The sequence below is a fragment of the Mesocricetus auratus genome, unplaced genomic scaffold (genome assembly GCF_017639785.1).
Source record: "Mesocricetus auratus isolate SY011 unplaced genomic scaffold, BCM_Maur_2.0 Super-Scaffold_100028, whole genome shotgun sequence".
Classification (NCBI taxonomy): Eukaryota; Metazoa; Chordata; class Mammalia; order Rodentia; family Cricetidae; genus Mesocricetus; species Mesocricetus auratus.
In genome coordinates this window covers 20,212,294-20,233,249 of record NW_024429209.1, presented here as the reverse complement: position 1 = coordinate 20,233,249, position 20,956 = coordinate 20,212,294, and the positions used below count along the sequence as shown (strand labels likewise).

The following is a 20,956-nucleotide window of genomic DNA, read 5'->3' as shown; positions in this document are numbered from 1 at the left end:
ATAATAATAAAGAAAGCGTGAGGCTTATCCCCCCCCCCATCTCCTTTATGGTGTCTCTGCAACGGAAGCTCCTAACATGGCGTGTGTACAAGCTTGTCCTTCAGCACCCCGGGGGCACTTGGCAAGCTTTGCTTTTAAAGAATCTTGCCACCCCGAGGTCAGAAAGACACTCCGCCCGCCCGCCTTTTACATTTCATTCTTTTACCCTTTGGAAACTGAGAAAGGAATGCCGTCTCTTCCTCCTTCACTCCCCTCCTTTCTTTCCTGTGTGGATAAGCCAGGCGCCCTGGCCCTCCTCCTTGGGCACCCTCCCTTCTCTTCCCCTCCCCCTCCCCTGTTACAGAGGCGGCACTGTAAGGGAGCCCGGCCGGGGTCTGCTCCTCTGGTTCCTTTGTTTCTGTCGTGGCAGAATCCGCACTGTAACAAAACCACCACATTTTCCAGGTGCTCGCGGTCAGCTGTGCAGCAAATAGGCCCTGCATCTTATTTCCCTTTGAGTTTTGACATCTTTGCTTGTTCGTGTTTTATAATCATCTTGTCAGAACCCCTAAAAAATAATAATAATAAAACAAGACAATCTTTGGGGTTATTTTTACTGGAATCTATTGTATCTTGGTAGAGAACAGACATCTCTCTTGATATTTTATTTTCTATCCATGAATATATATTCTTTCATTTATTTATATCTTCTTTAATGTCTTTCAATAAATTTTTATAATCTCCTCCAACTATATCTTGCATATTTCCTTGCGATGTATTCCTTGGTGCCAGATACCTTTTACTGCTGCTGTAAATGTCTTTCTTCCCCTAACTATTTGTTGCTGTTATGGAATGTAATTGATTTCTGCACGCTGCTCTATTTCCTTCGTCTGTCTTGCTAAACTCCTATTATTTCTAATAATTTGTCTATAGATACTGAATTTTTACACAGACAATCATATCATCTCCAAATAGTGCCAATCCCATTGTTTTCCCATCTTTATGCCTCTGATTTCCTGTTCTCACTCTGCTGCAGGGACCGTCCCTAAGACGTCTAGTGTAATTGGCGTTCGTTTCAGTGATATAGCAACCCCCTGTCTTACTCCCGCTCTCCAAAGTTCAGGATTTCACCATTAAAAAACAGCATTCAGTGTGGGGATTTTTTGATAATGTCCCTAATCAGCCTAAGGACACGGCGAACTCTTTCCTGTGACAAGGGCTTCTGATTGTGAATGCGTGTGGAATTTTACCAGATGCTCTCTGCGTTTGTGAGGGAGCCTTTGAATCTGGGGATGTGGTGAGCGCAGTGATGGGTTTCTCTGTCGCCACCACTTAAACCCGACATAGACATGGCAAGTTGTCTTTGCTATATCGGGTGGCACTTTACTAGCTGGCATTTTATGTAAGGATTTCAGCAGCCATACCCCCCCCCACAAGAGATCCCTCTCCCAGGCTCTCTTTCATGTTTCTTTGTCACTCTGTCCTCCAGTGGCTTTAGGGTCTTTACCCTCCAAGTGTCCCTTCCAAAGAAGCAGGGCAGGCCTGTGGAAACCTTGGCAACCTGTCCACTTAGATCATTCAGGCAGGTTCAACCGGTGACCCACTCACTGGCTTCCCATGGCCAAAAGTAGTTATGAATGCCATACAACACAAAATCATCATTTGCTTTTAAAATATTATGAAATTCTTTAAAAATGAGTGTGTGTGTGTGTGTGCGCGCGCGCAGACATACGCATGTCATGGTTCACGTGCAGAGACGGCACGCAGGAGTCGGTATTCTTCTGCCTTGTCTCTGAAGCGGGTCTCTCTTGCTTTCGCTACACACTAAGTACCCAGGCTAGCCGGCCCCTGAGCTTCTGTCTAGGAGACCCCCCCATCTCAGCCTCTCATGGCATCGTAAAGAAGTATCCCACCTTAGGGGTGCTGGAATGACAGATGCTCACCACACACAGCCACCCTGGTCCTGAGGCTCTTACGCCTTTCCAACTCCTTTTCTGTGACATCCCCTGTGTTATATATAGAGGTCCCAGTTGGTTGCTGGACACCCTGAAGTCGCCTATTTTCTGCATTTTGAGTCATTTTGGATCTCTCTAGCAACCTCTGCCTTGCTGCAAAGGGAAGCTTCCTTGGTAAGGAGCGCTTATCTCTGAGAAGAAAAGGTGTTTTAGGAGGCAATGTTAAGAATGTTGCTATATTAATATAAGAACGCAGAGGCAGTGTTTTCTCCTCTGGGATCTAAGCCCTCTCCAGCTACAGGTTTTTAGTGAGATTTACAGTAACAGGCATGAGTTCCTTCTAACTGAAAGGGCTTTAGGTCAAATAAGACAGTTGTTGGTTACCCCCAAGACGTAAGAACCACTATTGCACCAATGGGGATCTCTTTCCAGTCTTGTTTTGCATCTGGTGTTCTTATGTGGGTTCCAGAGACCAAACTCAGATCATCAAGTTTGTGCAACTAGTGCTACCACCTGCTGAGACATCCCTGCATCCCAAGAATCATGGAAGAATTGGAAGGGGAGAGGGGGGATGGAAAGGATGAAAATAAAGTGTACTCACGCATGAAATCCCCAAATAAAAGTTTTTAAAAGCTGGATGTGGTAGTGAGCATCTGTCATTCCAGCACCCCTAAAGTGGAATACTCCATTATGATGCCATGAGAGGCTGAGATGGCGGGATCTCCTAGAAGCACAGAAGCCAGCTAGCCTGGGTACACAATGTGCATCACATGTCAATATAACACACACATTTGCACAGTTCTCAAGCATGAGCTTTGTGGATGACTCATGTGTTGCAGTGCCAAAAGGTTGGACATACCAGAAAGTTTTGTGGATGCTGACGATGCCAGACATTCATTAGCGAGTCAATTTCCCACCACTCTTTACTCTTTCTCCTCTGACCTTCTTGCAACCACACTTTGCCTTTTGCTATCGGTTTGTGGAGTGACTCTAGGCACCCTGGTATTTCTGTAGGTTGATGGGGTGGCCCCAGACATCAGGGGATGACTACAGGTTGGTGGAGTAATGTCAGGGATTGGGGCATCCCATGAGAGAAGTCACTGAGTTGAGAATCTGCTAGCAGGCTTTGCTGATGTGTTCGGCATCCACTCCTAGCACGTGCTGAATCTGGAAGTCAAGACTGGCTGCCTCCCCATCATCATGCTAAGACGGCACCAAGGAACTCAACCTCCGGTTCTGGGCAATAGAACCGTGGTTGGTAGAACGGAGATGGCCAGGAATACTGACGTGGAAGGCAGTGTGTGTGAAGTCTCTGCTCAAAGCTTTCCACTGCTGGTGAGAGAAACTACACCATAGCTTTGCAGAATGTGACGACGAGCCTACCTACCACGGGCACCACACCGTAATGAGTTGTGTCTTAGAGAGCTTTCCCAATCGCCAATAACAACTAAGTATTTTAGGCTGGGTGACTCTGATCCAAGATGGATCTAATTTGTTAGACTGAATGCCAGGTGTGAGTGTTTGTTTAAATGTGCCTTCTTTCTGGTGAGAGGGCTACCCACCAAACTGAACCAACCTGAGGAAGCTTTATAGCTCCCACGTCTGCCCTTGGTCGTAAGACCCAGACCAAATGACAGGTTGTTCCTTCCACTACCTCTTGGGAATCACACTGAGGGACTCTATGTCTGATCTCTGGTGGAGGTTATCTATAAAGATGCTGTGGCCTTCTCGGGTGGTGATGGCGCATGCCTTTAATCCCAGCACTCAGGAGGCAGGGGCAGGCGGATCTCTGAGTTTGAGGTCAGCCTGGTCTACAGAATGAGCTCCAGGACAGCCAGGGATACACAGAGGAGAAATCTTGTCCTGAATGCATGCATCCCTTAGCATGTTTTTGTTTGTGTTTTCGTGGGGTAAGAGGGATATTTACAAGCACCCTCCCAGCTCTTTAGCAGCTCTAGGATGATTTAGAATAGCTGTAGACAGATATTACTCACCAGCTGTATTTCCGATCGCACTTGGTCTCCAGGGTAGCCCTCCCTTCTCCCCCGTGCTACTGCCCTCCCCCCCCTCCTCTTCCCCCCTCTTCTCCCATCTCTGTTCCTTCTGTTTGTTTTTGGTTGAGTCAGAGAACCAACACAGAGCCCATTCCTTCGCTCTTCAAAAATGTGTTTCCTGCTTTATTGCTCTCTGATTTTCGCTCTTATTATCTTTTTCATTTCCACTACCTTTGCTGTACTCTCCTTTCCCAACTCTTTATATTGGATGATAATTGTCAGCCTTCCTCCTTGCGAACATAAGTACCTCAGCCCACAGGCTCACTTGAAAGCGCCACTCTCCGCGGGCTCTGTATCCCACAAGTGTTGGTGAATGCTGACTTCCTTCCAGGATCTGCCCTTATGTTCTTCAGATGTTGATTTTTTCATTGATACTCTTTGTGTCTTGGGCATATTTTTTTCATTCCAAAGCACAGAAGAATTTTCCAATGTTTAATTTTTTTCATTATTGTATGTGTATTTGTGTTTTGCCCACACATATGTACATGCACCACATGTTCACCTGGTGCCCATGGAGGCCAGAAGAGAGCATCTGGTCCCCTGGAACTAGAGTTACTGATGGTTGTGAACTGCCATATTGGTTCTAGAAACCAAGCCAGTGTTATCAGAAAGAGGGGCTCTTAACTACTGAGCCCACTCATGTAAAAAAAAATTAAAAATATCTTCCTTACTGACTTTTCATTGGCTTATACTGTGACCAGAAAGGCATCCTGCATGAATCTACCAAGTCTTCAAGACTCACTTTATGGCCTTTCCGGGGTTGTAAATATTGCACAGTTTCAAATGTAGGAAAGCTATGCGTATTCTGAGTACTGGGCACTGAGACACACGTGCCTGCCTGGGTGTATTGTTCCAGCTTTTTTTCCCTTGTTGTCCTGATAAACAAACTATCCTAGCAGAAGCAAGTTAGGGAAAAAAGGGCATCTATAGGAAGCAGGTCCAGGTTACATACAGTCTGTCAAGGGAAGGAGGTGTGGCAACGGGAGCTCGCAGCAGCTGGTCACATTGTGTCCTCAGTCAGGGAGCTGAGATGGACGCTTGCCTTCTCCTTTCAGCTCAGCCTGGGGAGTGGCCCCGCCCACGGTGGGAGAGTGCTCTCGCTTCGGTTAACCTGATCAGTACAGTCACTGGTGGACTTTCACAGGTGCACCTGCGGGCTGACCGCCTAGGAGACTGCGGACGCTGTCAAGTTGGGAATCAACACTGGCCATCAGGCTTGCACAACACATGGAGATGTGTCCACAGACACGTAATGGAGCAGATTATTCTTTTCTCACGTTTTAACACCCTTTGTGCCGTTTTCAGTCTTTTGCCTACTGATGTGTACACAACCGAGAAGCTAGCCTTGTGGAGACTCGGTGCCTGGTTTGTGTGAAGCCCCAGGTTCAATCCTCTGCCTCAGACTAAAGACGTGTCCTGCAGTCTTCCTTCAGAGTGACGATGAGTTAAGACCTCCCTAGGCCTGCCGCGATCTTCGCGCCTTGTGTGTCCCCATACTCCCTGTGACTTTATCTTCCTGGTAGATTGGACCTTTGGTACAGACACCACCGCGTGCCCAGTAAAGCTTTCGGTTGTACATCTTACTTCTGACGTTGATGCAGCCATCGTTTCCCCCCTTATTAGTGTGCAGTGTGTTTCTTTACTTTCTGCCATTCTGGGTCTCCCCGTCTCAAGAGTGTCTGCTGAAAATATCACAGAACTGGCGTGGGGAGGAGAGTGAATCCAATTTCTTCATCTCCTTAATAGGTGATCAGACCCAGTCCCATTTATCTGATTTGTTTCCAAACAGCCTTTATTTTCTGCAGATTGTACTTCATAGATTTACATCTCTCTCCGGGTTCTAGGGGTCACCTCTCCAACCCTCTTTTGACCTTTTGTTTTGAGACGAGGTCCCACTAAATTGTTCAAACTGACCCCAAACTCCTTCTATACCTCAGGCTGACCTTGAGCCCACAATCCTCCTGCCTCACCTTCCCAAGCAGCTGGGATGATAGGTTGGATCTTTCAGGATCAGCGTGAATGGCTCTTTCCTTTTCTTTCTTTTTTCTTCTTCTCTTTTATTTTATTTTTACTTTTTGTAATATTTGGGGGCTGGTCTCATCGTCCCTACTCTTTTTGTTTGTTTCTCTGAGTTCTGGGGATCTAACTGAAGGCCGCATGCATACACAGGACGTACTTGACCACTAAGCTGTATCTCTGGATTCTTTTTACGGTTTGTTTTGAGACAAGATCTCACCAAGTTGCTCATGCCAGTCTTGAATTTTCTGTCCCCTGCCATTACCTCCTAAGTGCCTAAGACAGCAGGTCCAGCGCCCACACTGCTGGAACTGTCCTTTCTCTTTCCGTCTTCTGATTTGGGGTGACACAATGCTTGTGTGTAGCTTGTGCCTTGTTCTGTTTTGTTTTGAACATGGTGTCACTGTGTAACCCTGGCTGACCTACGGCTTTCTACGTGGACCAGGCTGGCCTAGAATTCCCAGAGATTGCCCCTTCCTGAGTGCTGGAATTAAAGTCATGCACCACTACACCCTGATGATTTACAACATTTTAACATTATTTACCCATTCTTCTGCTTTAAAAATCAATATTTTCACTATACTCTAGTTCTCTTCTCTTAAAAGCCTACCCCACAGCCCCTTATTAATTTTCTGGCCTCGATGGTATTCCAAATGGCACACACACATCTGAAGATTCACAGATGACTCCCACATAGGAGACAAAATAAATGACATGTGTCTCTCTGAGTCCGAATTCTGTCACTCAGAATGACTGTCTCCAAACCCATCTGTTTACCTGTGTTTTTCACACTTTTGTATTTATTGTTTCTATTTTTAGACTTTTTAATTTTATTCTATGTGTACAAATGTTTTTGATGGGGGAGGTCCTTCTGTATACTGTGAATATATGTTTCTCTAATTGGTTGATGAATAAAGATGTTTTGGCCAATGGACAGGCAGGATGTAGCCAAGCAGGAAGTATAGGCAGGACTACCAGACTGGGAGAATGCCGGGAAGAGATAGGCAGAGAGTGAGTCGCCAGGGAGACATCATGTAGCCACCAAAGAAATAATTAGCGGGAACATAATGGTTAAGCCACAGCCTCATGGCAAAACATAGTTTAATAAAAATGAGTTAATAATTAAGAGAGAGATAGGCAATAAGAAAGAAGCCTTAGTCATTGGCCAAAGAGTCTATAATTAGTATAAGTCTATAATTAGTATAAGTTTATGTGGGTCTCAGCAGCAGTGGGACTGGGCAGGACAGAAACCTCCAGAAGCATGTTTTGTGCACATGCGTATTTGTGTGCCATTGCGTGCCTGGTGCCCGCAGAGGTCAGAACGAGAGTGCTGTATCCCTGAGACTAAAGTTACAGATGGTTTCCAGCCATGGAGTGGGTGCTGGCAATGAAACCCGGGTCCTCAACAAGAGGCAGTACTCTTAATTCCTGAGCCATTTCTGCAGCCCCGATTTTGTTGTCCTTAATGCCTGGAACATTTTCATAATAACCACATTTTCATTGCCCTCTCGCCTGCTTCCAGTTTCTAGCCATTATGAATAGAGCAACAACAAACACGGATGAGCAAGGGTCCCTGTAGTGAGATGCAGAATCCTTTGGACACAGGCTCAGGAGGAGTGGCAGAGCTGGATTTTGAGGTGGGTCTGTTCCCAGTGTTTTGAGAAACCGCCACACTGGCTTCCAGTCTGCACTCACTCCAGCAGAGGACACACGTCCCCGTTCCCCATAGCCACCCCAGACTTGGTCAACACTTGCTTGAGGGAGGTTATTTTGTTTGTTTGTTGTTTTGTTTTGTTTTTATCTTAGCCATTCTGACTGGGGGAAGATGAAATCTCAAAGCAGTTTTATTTTGCATTTCCCTGAGGATGACAGACATGTTTTGAAGTGCTCCTCAGCCATTTGTATTCCATCTCTTGAGAACCCTCTCTTTAGACCTATGCCCCATTTTTAATTGTGTTGTTTTCATGATTTCAAGTGTTTGATTTCTTTGTGTATTCTAGGTACTAACCCTCTGCCAGACGTAAATGTAAAGATTTTTTCTTCCACATTCTGTAAGCTGACTCTTCACTTGAATGATGGTGCCGTTTGCTATATATACAAAAGCTTTTTCGTTTCATGAGGTACCATTTGTTAATTGTTGGTTTTAACACCTATGTTATTGTGTCCTATTCAGAAAATGCTTTCCTGTGCCAAGGAGCTCAGGCATATTCCTGCTTTCTCCTCCATCAGGTTCGGGGCTTCTTGACCCGTTTGGAGTTCAGTTGGATCCAGTTCCATTCTCCTACGTGTAGCTAAAGGTCGGAGGGGAATGATGGATCGGAAAGGGTTAAACTGGGTGGTGAATAGGAGGCCATGGTAGAGTGGTAGAGGAGGAAATATGGAGAGGGATAAATAGCCCAGAAAACCTTTCTGAAAATTTGTACAAGAACCTATTCCTGCAGAAGCTTCCTAAAATACATACATGTATTATATATATATGTATATGCATATGTATATATATATATATATATATATATATATACACGTATAATAAGAGCTAAAACAGGGTTACCATGATATGGTGCAGCAATAACCCTACCAGAAAACACAGACTAACAAATAAAAAGCCCAGGGCTAGGAAGGAGTTACCTCCTTTGGAGCTGTTGACTTGGTGAGGTCCCATAGAATCCCAAACATTTCAGACTATTGCCAATGCTCCTGGTTGCCCTCCAGAAGTTGATGATAAGGACCCTATTGATGAAGGCACCACCATGTGTTTGAGTCACAAGAACATGAATGTATCAAGCTGGTTCTGACCTGAAAGCGTCATCCCGACTAGCTAGCTGTCATAGGTTGTAAGGTCAAGTGTGTTGCGCAAGACACCAGAGGAGAAAAGGAGTCACCAGCTTGATCCAGCTATGAACCTTGTGAACTACAATAATGACCAGCCTGGCAAGACATAGCCATCTGTGCAACAGTGGCACAGACATCATAGGCACAACCACCCACTTTCTAATTGGTTTTAAGCCCTGTTCCACAAGTTTAAGCCCATACCTGGCACCACTACTCAACCAAGAACCCGTGACCTAAACAAGCCATAGGTCCTAACAGAGAAGCTACTACTATAATTCTGGTAAGTGAAAAACATTAAGTTGACTCATAATTACTTACTGTTGTGTCCAGAGATCAGGGCATTCATTGCTCAACCCACATCAGAAAAGCCACTATTTGCAGTAGGGTGGCAATTAACACAGACTTCTGCAACTTGTCAAGGGGCAGAAAATGCTAGCCTGTGGCATGCTCATCCCTAAGTGGGACACCTGTGTCACACCTTCTCCACCCGAGGCTAAGGTATCATAGCAGAAGAGGGAGTGGAAAGTGTGGAAAGGGCATTAAGAGCCAGAGGCAGTTGTGACAGCATGCACAAGACCTGTGCAAACTCCAGTCAGACCAAGTCCCAGCATGGAAAAGGGGGTGGGGCACAAAGTCCCAGCCCTATCTGAGGAGCTATTGGCAACTGACAGTTGCTGGTGGAGGGAGAGTTGGTTTTCTTTGAGAGTCTCCCCTTAATAAAAGTTGATCACAGTTCAGTGAAAGGCCACGCATCTGAGAGTATATGAACAGCACAAATTGAATTCAATAGGTTTATTAGACAAAAAAAAAAAGAGGACACAGAATTGGGTGGGTATGGAAGAGAGGGGTAGATCTGAGAAGATCTGGGGGAGGGATGATTGTGATCAACACACATTGTACAAAATTTGTGAATAACTAAAATATTTTTGAAAAGAAAGCACACTGTCTTGGGGTTTCTGTGGCTGTGAAGAGAAACATTTAATTGGGATGACTTACACTTATAGAGGTATAGTCCATTATCACCATGGTGTGACATGGCAGCCTGCAGGCAGATATGGTGCTGGAGAAGGAGCTGAGAGATCTACATCTTGATCTGCAGGCAACAGGAAGTGAACTGTGTACCACACTGAGTGTAGCTTGAACATAGGAGACCTCAAAGCCCATCCCCACAGTGACACACTTCCTCCAACAAGGCCATGCCTAATCCAACAAAGCCACACCTCCTAATAGTGCTACTCCCTCTGGGGGCCATTTTCTTCCAAACCACCGCATACATACACCTACACACACACACACACACACACACACACACACACACACACACACAAAATACATCCACACAAAAAACTGTAATAAGGTAAAGGACAATCATTGAAGACACTTGACATCAACCTGTGGTCTCCACACATGTCCTCCTACCCCCCAACCCACCACACAAAGTCAGACCATTCACAGCAGGCATGGTTGTGCGCGCCTGTTGTAATCTTACCATTTGAGAGACGAAGGCAAGAGGAGTGCACTCAAGGTCAGTCTCAGTTACACAGGCTGGATGCCAGCCTGACAAAAGAAAGAAGAAAGAAAAAAAAGGAAGAGAGAGAGGGGGGAGGGAGGGGGAGGAGGTTTTTAAAATCTTAAATCAGACTTTTCTTCTTGTTAACTTTCCTCCTTCATGAATTCCTTTGACTAGAGTAGCAATTTTCAACCCATGGTATGTGACCTCTTTGGGGATGATGACCCTTTTACAGGGGCGGCATATCAGATATTCTGTATGTCAGATATTTACATGATGATTCATAGCAGTAGCAAAGTCACAGTTATTAAATAGCCACAAAATAATTTTATGGTTTGGGGGGTCCCCTTGCAGGGTGTCAGCATCAGGAAGGCTGAGAATCGAAGGCCTAGAGGTGAGGTGGTAGGTTCTTGTTGATTGGAAATTTTCCCTGTTTTGGCCCCTGCCCTTGGGAATTGTTTTAGTGGGCATGCAAGTCTGTGAAAAATTATCTGCTTCTTCCTCTTGTTTTTGGTGTTCTGCAGGCTCAAGTATTGATTTCTTTTCATTAGTCTTGCTTGGTGCTCACTGCACCAGTGGCTTGGTGTCCTTTGTCACTGTCCTTTGCCATTTTGAGAATTTATCAGACTTTCCCCTCCTTCCCTTCTGAGAGGCATTGCTTAGTCTTTCTCAAGGAGCATCCTTTGTCTTTCATCCCTCTTTGTTTAATTTCCTGTCCTTCTATTTCTTTTCTGGCTTTAAGGCCATTTCTTTATAGCGGTCTCCTGTTTTAATGATCTCCTTTCAATGGTATCTAATCTGTTGCAGAGGGCAGTTACATTTTTATTTTGACAACTATACTTTTACTTATGACGTCGTTGGGGGTTTTTCATATTTTCTTAGTGATTTTTTTAGGCTTGTGTTACTTGCTCAGCTTTCAAGTTTTCATATCTCATTTCATTAGGAGTATCATACATATCTGTATGTATTCTGTGACATAGAATTCCAGTAGCTGGTGCTCTTTGGATGTGTGCCTTTTGTTTCTGGTAACCTTTGCTCTACATGAGATGTTGACCTGTGTCTTTGGTGATCCTAAATTGAAAACTCACATTTTCGTAGAAAATCTTGAACTCTAAAATGGTGGTGCCTCCCTAAGAGGCCACTCATGTTTGCTTCTTCCAGGAGCCAAGGGCACTGGGCACCTAAGACTGGTCTAGCCCTGTAGCCCGTCATCACAGCATTTCCATTTACCACCCCCAGCAGCGTTTTCACAGCTCCCATTTCAGGGTTCTTTGGGGTCCAGAGTGTTGCAATGATTCCCCTCTCTTTAAAAGAGTTGTTTAGATTGTGTTTAACCGTGGGACATTGAGTCCCTCTGAATATTCAGATCACGTTTGCAGAGACAGAATGCCAACTCACACTACTCAGTGCTCTAAGAGAATAAATTACAGGTGCCTGTGTGTGCGCGTGTGGGGAAAGCAAGAGGCCGTTGCAACCCTTCAGCTGGGTCACAATAGGGGCCTGAGTGAGAGCGGTGTCTGGAAAGATACGCAGAGGAATAGGCCCCAAGAGAAACAAAGCAGCTGCTTTATTTTTATGTTTATGAACTGCTGCCCTTACTTAGCTGTAGACACAGAACAAAATGTACGACTAACCAGGGGCTGTAATTTCTTTTCGCCCTCATCTGTTAGATTGGCAGACATCTAAGCATTGTTTTGGAATGCGATGGCACATGCCTGTTATCCCAGGGAGCTAAGGCAGGAAGATAGTGAGTTCGAGCCCAGCCTCAGAAACCCACTAAAGTCTTATTTCAAAAATAGGTATGCATCACATTTGCATTCGACGGTCTCTGATGTGGCCAGAGGTGCGTTTATGTAGCTATGCTCACACATCTCCAGTGGAGAAGAAACCAAAGCAGCGTTCCAGGAAGACAATGTGGCCACAATTACTAATGTCCATCATACATACAGCTTCTTTGTGAGGAGGAGAATTACGACACACACAAACTGTTACCCCAAGAAACGCTGAGGAGGCGATCCAACATATTGTTCTTCATAATAGGAAAAAAGCAAGAGCCAGAAGTAGGAATGGCCCACAGTCTAACAGCCACCAACAGAGGAACAGTTCGTTAAGTCAAGATTCCTCCAGATGTTATGATTTTGTGCCTCTTCCACAGAGAGATGAGTCTAAAATGAAAGGCTGTCTCTGATAATTTAAGTGTAAAGAGCAAAGGGTAGAACTATATGTATGAAAAGATTGCATGCATAAAACTATTTTAATAGCCAAATAAAACACACACATACACACACACATATATATAGGCAGGGATGGGCAGAGAGCTGTTTTTCTGAGAGGACAAATGAGAAACCATGAACGTGATTCACTGTACGCACTGTCAGGGGCCTTCGGGGAGAGGCTCGATGCATGACGTTCACTTTAAACCTATTGCCTTGAAATTCCACTGCACTGCAGAGCACACTCGGCTTTTGTTTGGGGCGTCCGAGCCGTGTTTATAGGGCTCTTCTTGGTGAGGGTTCCTGCTTCCCTCAGCCGCTCTATCCCCCATCTCTGCTTCTTCATTAGCTCAGATTCATCCACTACTGCCATAAACAAATATTCATTAGTCCCTCTACCTAAAAACAAATTTAAATAAATAAAATGAGAACCTCTGCAAAGATCTCTAAAAATCTGTTATTAGACTAAGACAATGGGTCTCAGAGTGATCCATCTTATACAGACTTTTATGAGTGCATTGTATGTGTATAAAAAAAAGAAAAGACTAAAAAGGTTTATTCATTCAATGAAAGCAAATGGCTCAGTTTCCAAGATTGTCACTACGGAAACAGGGCTCAGAGATGGCCGGACACCCTTGCCACAGGCTCTGCCAGGGAGCAGGCCCACTTGCTATTTTTTTTTTTTTTTTGCCTATATTTTCTGATTGCCCTGATATGGGCACAAAATAGCTTCAGTGAAAATAACAAGCCACAGAACACAATGTTCTTTTCCTGTGCCTCTGCTCTGGTCTGGCTCCTCTGTCTCCCAGGTCACTACATCCCTCACCTATGCACATTTGGGACAACAAGGCCAGAAGGTTTTCCAGTCGGGCTGAAGTAAACGGCCCGCGTGTCACCTGCAGTCCACTTATCAAAGTGCTTCCTCTTCCTTTCTCCATTTCTTGACGATCTCGCCGCCCTTCAGGGTTTCCAGCTGAGGGAAGATGTCCCCAGCTGCTCCGCCACACTCTGTTCTCACCCGTGTGTGTCTGGGGACAAGGTCCAGTCCCCAGCCTGTGCCTCCTCAAGTAGCACATCCCCCAAAACAGAACTTGTTCCAAGCTCATCTGAGGAACAGCACCCCGTGATCCCTGGCTAAGGAAGCATGTGCACCCCACACTACTCGTTGGGTTGTTTTCCTGTCTGCAGCCTCTGCCTCTCTGTCCTGTGATGGCCTGGACCCCAACAGATAGACCACGTCATCTTTAACACGAGCAGCAGGGCCTCAGAGCCCTGGCCTCCAACCACCTGTGGCTGTGGACAAGCAAACCAATTTGATCTTCTCTGATCATTGCTGTCCTAAAATGAAATCAACATTTCTCTTCCAATCAAAGAGCTCATTCTCACTTAACTTATTTTTAAAAAATAATCTATCAGTCTCCACCTTCACTTCGTCCTAAAACCACCCCAGGCTGGATGTGGTGGTTAACAAATGGAGTCGAAACAGACAAGAAAGTAATCAAATGCACAGTGTCCATCTGGTCCCCTGGAGTCATAGCGGTTTGCACGACACACGCCTGTGCCCGCGCGCACGCGCGCACACACACACACACACACACACACACACACACACAGGCATTCACATACACCATGGGCACAATGTCCTTTAGAACACAAGATGTTTGAGAACACACTGATCTTCCCCTACTGGCAGCTTCCCTGCCCTGGACACTCCAGAGCCTGGACCCCCAGCAGCCCCTCGTCTCTGTGCCCTCCCCATGACAACACCCACAGCTGTGCCCAGCTCAGGACTAATTACATGCTCCTCCGTTCCTGTGTTCTTCACACCTTCCTGCCACCCTCACAGCTCTGCCCAGAGAGCCCATTACCTGCTCCTCCATCTGTCAAGCTGTTCCCGTTTACGTAAGACCCTGAAGGGACAAGCAGTCACTGAATCCAGACCCACAGAACGCCTTCTCTGCCTCCTTTCGGCAAACTGGGCATGCACGAGGCAGGATGCTCCAAGACAATGGTCCGCCGCCTGACAGTGGTTCACCACCTGACTAGGAACCCTGACAGAAGCATGTCCACTATGTTGTAGACACACACACACAACTGAAGCCCATGGGTAGCAAGCACAAGTGGCTGTGGTTCCCAGTGGCCTGGATTTGAGGTAGGACCTTTCTGTTGACATTGTCATGAAAAGAGCCAGGTCTCATGAGACTCTGCTTTCTGACCTGTCAGCTGGTGGCAGACAGAGTGGGTAAGTCAACTGGGGCCGTGCAGAGCAGCACTTTATAGAAACGGGCGCCATTTTGTTCCGATGACAACTGTCCCGTCCCTGATTACTGATCCCCCTTGGTTATCCAATCGTCGCATGATGTCTCCTTAGCCAACCCTGAGCTCTACTGCCCAGGATGACAACCATCCAGAGTCACAAGGGAAGGCAGAGTGAAAGCCTTGCTTATTGAATATTTAGGAAGCCAATGTATTTCCCAGTACCATGTCTACAACATTTAAGCCAATATTTGTGTCTTCGGGATTCTATTTGTATGGTAATTTAAAAAACAAGGTTCAGACACTCTCCTGAAATTGAAAAGTGTATTAATCTTCTAGATGGTAAAATAATACCATAATTAAATATTACTATTTCTCTTTAAAAAATCTTGTGACTCCTAACAAAATGGGTTTTTCAAGCATAATTTAGGTTTTCCCACAAGTTCGTACTCTAGGGATATTCTTTATTTTGAATATATGAAAGAGACCACGAACTTAATCTCAACACAATGCAAGAAAATTTGATTTGCTAGAATCACCATAATTTCCTTGCATTTTAATTTTCTGTGCTTTCTGACTCAAAGTCCTCCAACCCCATCTTCTACGCATCTTTGGGGGAAAGACTCGAGGACGGGAGATGTTTTGTTTCACTGTTTATGGAACTTGCTGAGTGTTCTTTCTTGTTTCATTTGTGGCTTTTGTTCTGAGTTGCCCGTGAGTCTGGAAGAAGACAAGGCTGGGTAATTCCATTAACCATCCCCTCCAATCTCAAAGTATGTCCTCAGTGCATTCCATATGATGACCCTTAGCGTGGGAGAGAGCATGAACCCCAACACTGGTCTTCCATAGGTCTTACCCAAAGTCTGGGAGGAAGCCAGGGAGGCTTATGGTCCTCGGCCCTTGGCCAACTCTGGAAGAGGCGAGTTCTGGGTTTCCACCCAGACTCCCAACTACCCCAACTGAAGCTCAAGAGGTCCCCCTTGTGGGGACTCCCAAGAACAGCCCAGCCTATGGCATGTTTCCCCCAACGCTGGGGCGGCTCTCTGTCACCCCCTATGTCTTTGAGAGCTCTCTGGACCCAAGATGCCTCATGAAGACCTCCAATCTCCATATTCTCATGAAGACCTCCAACCTTCTAAATATTTCTGGTAGACAAGAAGGTTCTTGGTCCTTTAGGAGAAGACCAGATGGCCACCAAGTTCCCGAGTCTTTAAGAAGAACTCCAATCTTAGAGTTGCTTGTCCAAGGATCCTTCTGAAACACTCATTCATGGTTCATTGGGAAGCCTTCACCACCATCCACTCAGATAGATGTCTTATTTCTTATGGAATACACCACAACCTTGTGACATTCATGCCAAAATCCTTTTCTACAGAATAACAAAACTTGGCTCTTCTGCCAAGAAATCCAAAAAGGATTTGTTGGTGCAATGAAGACTTCCAGACATAGATCTATTCAACAAACACTGTTTCAGAGCTACATCCTTCAGGGCAGACAAGACAGTGTCCATCAAGCATGGCCATCCAGAACTAACCAATCACTTAGAACCATCTCCACCTGCCCCCCCCATGTCCATGCTGAATGTCCATGGTTTAGGGTAGCATGGATTATGAGTAAAGACCTACCTAGAGGTTGGAAATGTGGCACTGAGGAGGCAAAGGAAGCCAGGCTGACAAGGCTTTGTCTGCAAGACTCCACATCTGGTGGTGAGGGAAAAGCTCCCATCAGTCACCCTGATGCCTGGGCTATTTTGAAACAGCTGGGCTTTGGCTAGAATTTTCCAGTTTTCATCTGGGGGAAGCCCCAGCCCAGAGCAGAGTAATTAGCATTACCATGGGGCCAAGGGAGAATTTTGATGGGAAGGTTTTGTACTGAAACGTTCTTAAAAAAAAACAAACAGAAAAACCTGGCGGTTGGGCTGGCTGAGTGGGCCAAATCTTGTCTCCCCAAGTCCCTCATTCCTTTCCCATCCCAGGAGCCATGAGCTTCCTTTTCCCTTAGCAGGAAATGCTAAACACGGGAAAGATGTCCCAACGGCAACCCTCTCCCCTTGACGAGGGACTTCCCACGCACAGGAGCTCATGGCCACAGAGTATCACCAATGATGAGGCCAAGCTCCATCACTGAGGCCTGAGTTCTGGGGTGCGTTAAAGCTGGGCAGACATGGGGGAGCCACGCTGCTGCTGGCTAGCCTTCTGATAGGGGCCTCCATGCCAAGCCCTCCCCCTCCCCCATGCCTCTTCTGTCTGGGAATCAAGGCTGCTGCAGGTGTCCCGATCCTCCCGAGGTCCTCAGGGCAGCCGTCCGCTCTGAGGTCACCCAGCAGAGAAGGACGCATTCCAAAAGGCCTGAGAAACTGCCAGGAGTGGGAAGAGGGGGCTTGCTCATTCTAGGACAACATTATTTCTGAGTTTCCCAGGGTTGAAACTCTCTCTCTCTCTCTCTCTCTCTCTCTCTCTCTCTCTCTCTCTCTCTCTCTCTCTCTCTCTCTCTCCCCCTAAGCACAGAGGCCTTGGATTCGATGGATAACAAAGTTCCAAGATTATGGCCAAATGAGAGACATGTGAGGTGGCTGAATGGGAGCCAAGCCCGGCAGAGGGGCCCACAGGCTCTGGGGCGTCCAATTTTGTCTTCGTTCTCCTGCGATTGTTGGAGTTGTCATTACATGCCAATCTTAAGACCTTCTCCGGGGACATCTGTTGGATGCTCTTCATGCCTGTGTGTGGTGATCTCATCCCAAAGCACAAGGTTTCCGTGGCCACGGTGGGGGCTGCCCCGCAACAGCCAGTTTCTGGGGCTTTCTGAGCATCAGCTGCCGGCACGTCCCAGTGCGCACAGGCGGGCCTCCTCTAATCAAGAGCTTATTGCTTGGGTGGGACCCGTTGTTGACACTCTTATTTAAAATGTGCGCACACTTCCAAGCCCAAGCATTCCAGGTGAATGACCTCAGACTGAGGGTTTGAAAGAAACCAGAGATGTTCTGACTTTCTGTTGGTTTCCTTTTTAATCAAGTACTTAAAAAAAAAAAAAAAAGCAAATCAGCACTTAGGAGGTGGAGGCAGGAGGATTAGCAGTTCAAGATCATCCTTGGCTTCATAGTGAGTTCAAGGTCAGCCTGAGATACATCAGACCCTGCTTCAAAAAAAAGAAAAAAAGGAAGGAAGGAAGGAAGGAAGGAAGGAAGGAAGGAAAGAAGTCTGATTTATACACAACACAGGGTAGACTGCTGAGCCGAAGTCTAAGAAAGAGACTAGACCCCATCATTGAACCCCCCTGTTGCCCAAAGATGACCCACATTCCATGCCTAGCTGAGGTTCTGTCCCGTGCAGGAGCCCACCCATCATTGGCATGTGACCAACCTAAATCCAATGGAGTTGTTGACTGTGAAATACATACCACCCAACTTTGAAGTCCTGCTGTGAAATCTATACAAAGGGTGCACATCAAATGTCTCCTTCATCATTTGTATGTAATGTTGGAGGCTGGGTAAAGGTGCTAAAATTAATTTCACCTATTTCTTTTTAGCTTTTTGACTGTGGCTCTTAGAGGGCATTGCTGCACCCATGATGTTGTATGGGTGACCTTACACGTGTGGTGTGGAGGCATTTGGTGAGCCACACAGTGGGGCTATAGGACACTAACCGAGAGAGGTTGGCTTCAGGTTGGAGGCTGCTTACGCCAGGGCACATTCCTAGGTACAGCAGGCTCCAATGCTAGCAGTGGGCGTTGGGCTTGGAGACAGATGCAGCCCTTGGCCTGATCCAATGCTCGAATGTCATCTCCGTCCAATTGCCTCTTTTCCCTCTCGGCTTGCCTGGGTCCCAGATCCTGGGAATGCTATCTGCCCTTTCCCACCAGCCTTATCAAAAATCCCAACAGCTGCAAATCTACCTCCAGTCTGGCCCTGACAGCCACTTCCTGAGCAGGGGGAGAGAGGTGGCCACAAGGCAGTGGTGCTGGGGGCGGTGCTCACAGAGTGCACGGTCACTCCTGCACTTAACTAAGAGGAGGCATGGGAAGGAGAACTTAGGGAGTGTTGTTCTAAGAACTTTCCAGGATTATTTTTAGGACATAGACCAGGCTTTGCTCAGGAAGGGACACGAAGAGCAAAAAAAAGAGAACCTGGTCCTAGTGGGGCAGGCAGACTAACATAGAGACTCTGTAGGAGGGAGGGAGGGGGAGAAAAGGAAGGTGGGAGAAAGAAGGAAAAAATAAAGGAAGAAGAGAAGGAATGAGGAAAAAGAGGGAAGGGAGGGGGTCTCGGAAGAAATGAAAGGAAGAGAAAGGAGTCCAGCAAAGAGGGAAAGTGAGGGATGGGGGAGGGGAGAGGGAGGGGTAAGCACTGAGCCCATGTGACTCCCACCAACAGTGAGCGCCCAGCCCCTGACCCTGATGTCCTCACATTTTCCATTAAAAGAGCATAAGGGCCGAGTCTAAGAAGACTCAAAGTGAATCCAGAAGATCTTTTGCCACCTGGGAAAAGTTATAAAACACCCAGAACCACACACACACACACACACACACACACACACACACACACACACACACCGAGAAGGCGTGCGGAGCAAATGTTAGAGACGAACCACAGACACACTCAATGTCCAAACCAGTGGGAATTTGGGGGGGAAAAACCAATGAAAACTAACATCCCTCCTTGGGGGTAGGTGTGAGTAAACAGCCGTACCGTCACATGGAGAAGGGACAGTTCTTCCTGGCGGCACAAGCCCAGTCCATAAACTCACAACAGGCAGTGGCCTCCCAGAGGACATCCCGAGACACACAGGGCAGGACTTACTAGAGTGGATTGACAACAAAGGCAAGGATGTCCCCGGGTCTCCATGACGATTTCCAGGAGGCCTTGAGGCCATGATATAACCACCAAGACAACCTCCTCATCCTAGTCCTGCCTCCACAGTAGGGAAGCCAGGAAGGCACGGTAATGAAGTTCCAACGCCTCACAGAGTGAACCGAAGTTAGTCATTACAGGTCAAACACAATCATAGGAAACTCTAGTCCCAGACAAAGAGACTATATGAAACACTGGCCAGTGTTCTCCAAAAGCGTCAAGGTTGGGAAAAGATAAAACCGAAGACTTGAAGAAGAGATGTGGCAATTAACTGCTTTGACCCAGAACTGTCATAAACAAGACAGTGGGCGGACCTCAGGCAGGCTGTTGACTACATTCTACTTCCTGGTTTTGATCTTCGTTGGGGGTCCGAGTAAATGACAACCTCAGAGAGGCCAGCCAGAGGGTGTACCAGGGCCCTAGTCCTTCGGCAATTCTCTAAAATTGCTCCAAAATGGAAAATCAAAACACAAAAGTAAATAGAAAGCAGGTAAATAATTGCAGGTGCTCAAGGGCTGAACAGGAGCGAAGAGCAGGACAGAGAGCAGAGGGCTGGGCCAGGCAAGGTGCTTCCTGGAGGTGTGGGCGGAGTCACAGGGTCAGCCTGTGGGCGGAGTCACAGGGTCAGCCTGTGGGCGGAGTCACAGGGTCAGCCTGTGGGTGGAGTCCCAGTGTCCGCCTGTGGACCAGCACCAGAGCCAGGTGACAGACCAGGCACTGTGACAACCCTTTGGGAATACCCTGAGAGTGGTGGGTGAGAGAAGAAAGGGAAGAAAGGATGGGCTGACAAGGACACTGGGGAAGCCTGGGAGGTTAGGAGCCATTGGTGTCGTGTTCCTTGAAGACCCTCAGGATCATGGCAGCTCTGTGTAACTGGTATCAGCATCTCCAAGAGGGAACTCTAACTCTCTTGGGAAGTCTTATAAATCTAGAGCCTGCAACTCTGTACGTGTGTGTGTGTGTGTGTGTGTGTGTGTGTGTGTGTGTGTGTGTGTGGTGTGTGAGAGAGAGAGAGACAGAGAGTGAGAGTTGTGTGTGTGTGTGTGTGAGAGAGAGAGAGACACGTGCACATGGGGCGTGCGTGTCTGCGAATGTCTGTGTGTGACTGCATGTGCCCACACTCATGACGAGCAGGACGCCAGCTCTCTTCCTCGATGGCGCTCCACTTGATTCCCTTGAGAAATGGTCTCACTGAGCACAAAGCTCACTCAAGTTTTACTAGACTGACTGGCCAGTGAACTCAAATCAACTTCCTGTCTCCAACCCCCCCTCCTGCCCCCCAGCACTGGGTTTAC

The 20,956-nt window shown here is 46.8% G+C and overlaps 1 long non-coding RNA gene across 5 annotated transcripts in view; it reads left to right on the top strand.

The window, feature by feature from the left end:
• The window catches only part of LOC121134426, a 20,931-nt gene extending 3,041 nt beyond the window's left edge, over positions 1–17,890 (top strand). Inside the window, exons 3-6 of one of the 5 annotated variants that reach the window (XR_005871502.1) lie at positions 3,090–3,269; positions 7,527–7,641; positions 8,005–8,124; positions 8,234–8,303. This is a non-coding gene — a long non-coding RNA (uncharacterized LOC121134426). Of the gene's footprint in view, positions 1–2,403; positions 2,539–3,089; positions 3,270–7,526; positions 7,642–8,004; positions 8,125–8,233; positions 8,304–17,322 lie in introns of those variants that run through there. The other 4 variants (XR_005871504.1, XR_005871500.1, XR_005871503.1 and 1 more) reach the window with 4 other exon arrangements.
• Positions 17,891–20,956: the final 3,066 nt, after the last annotated feature.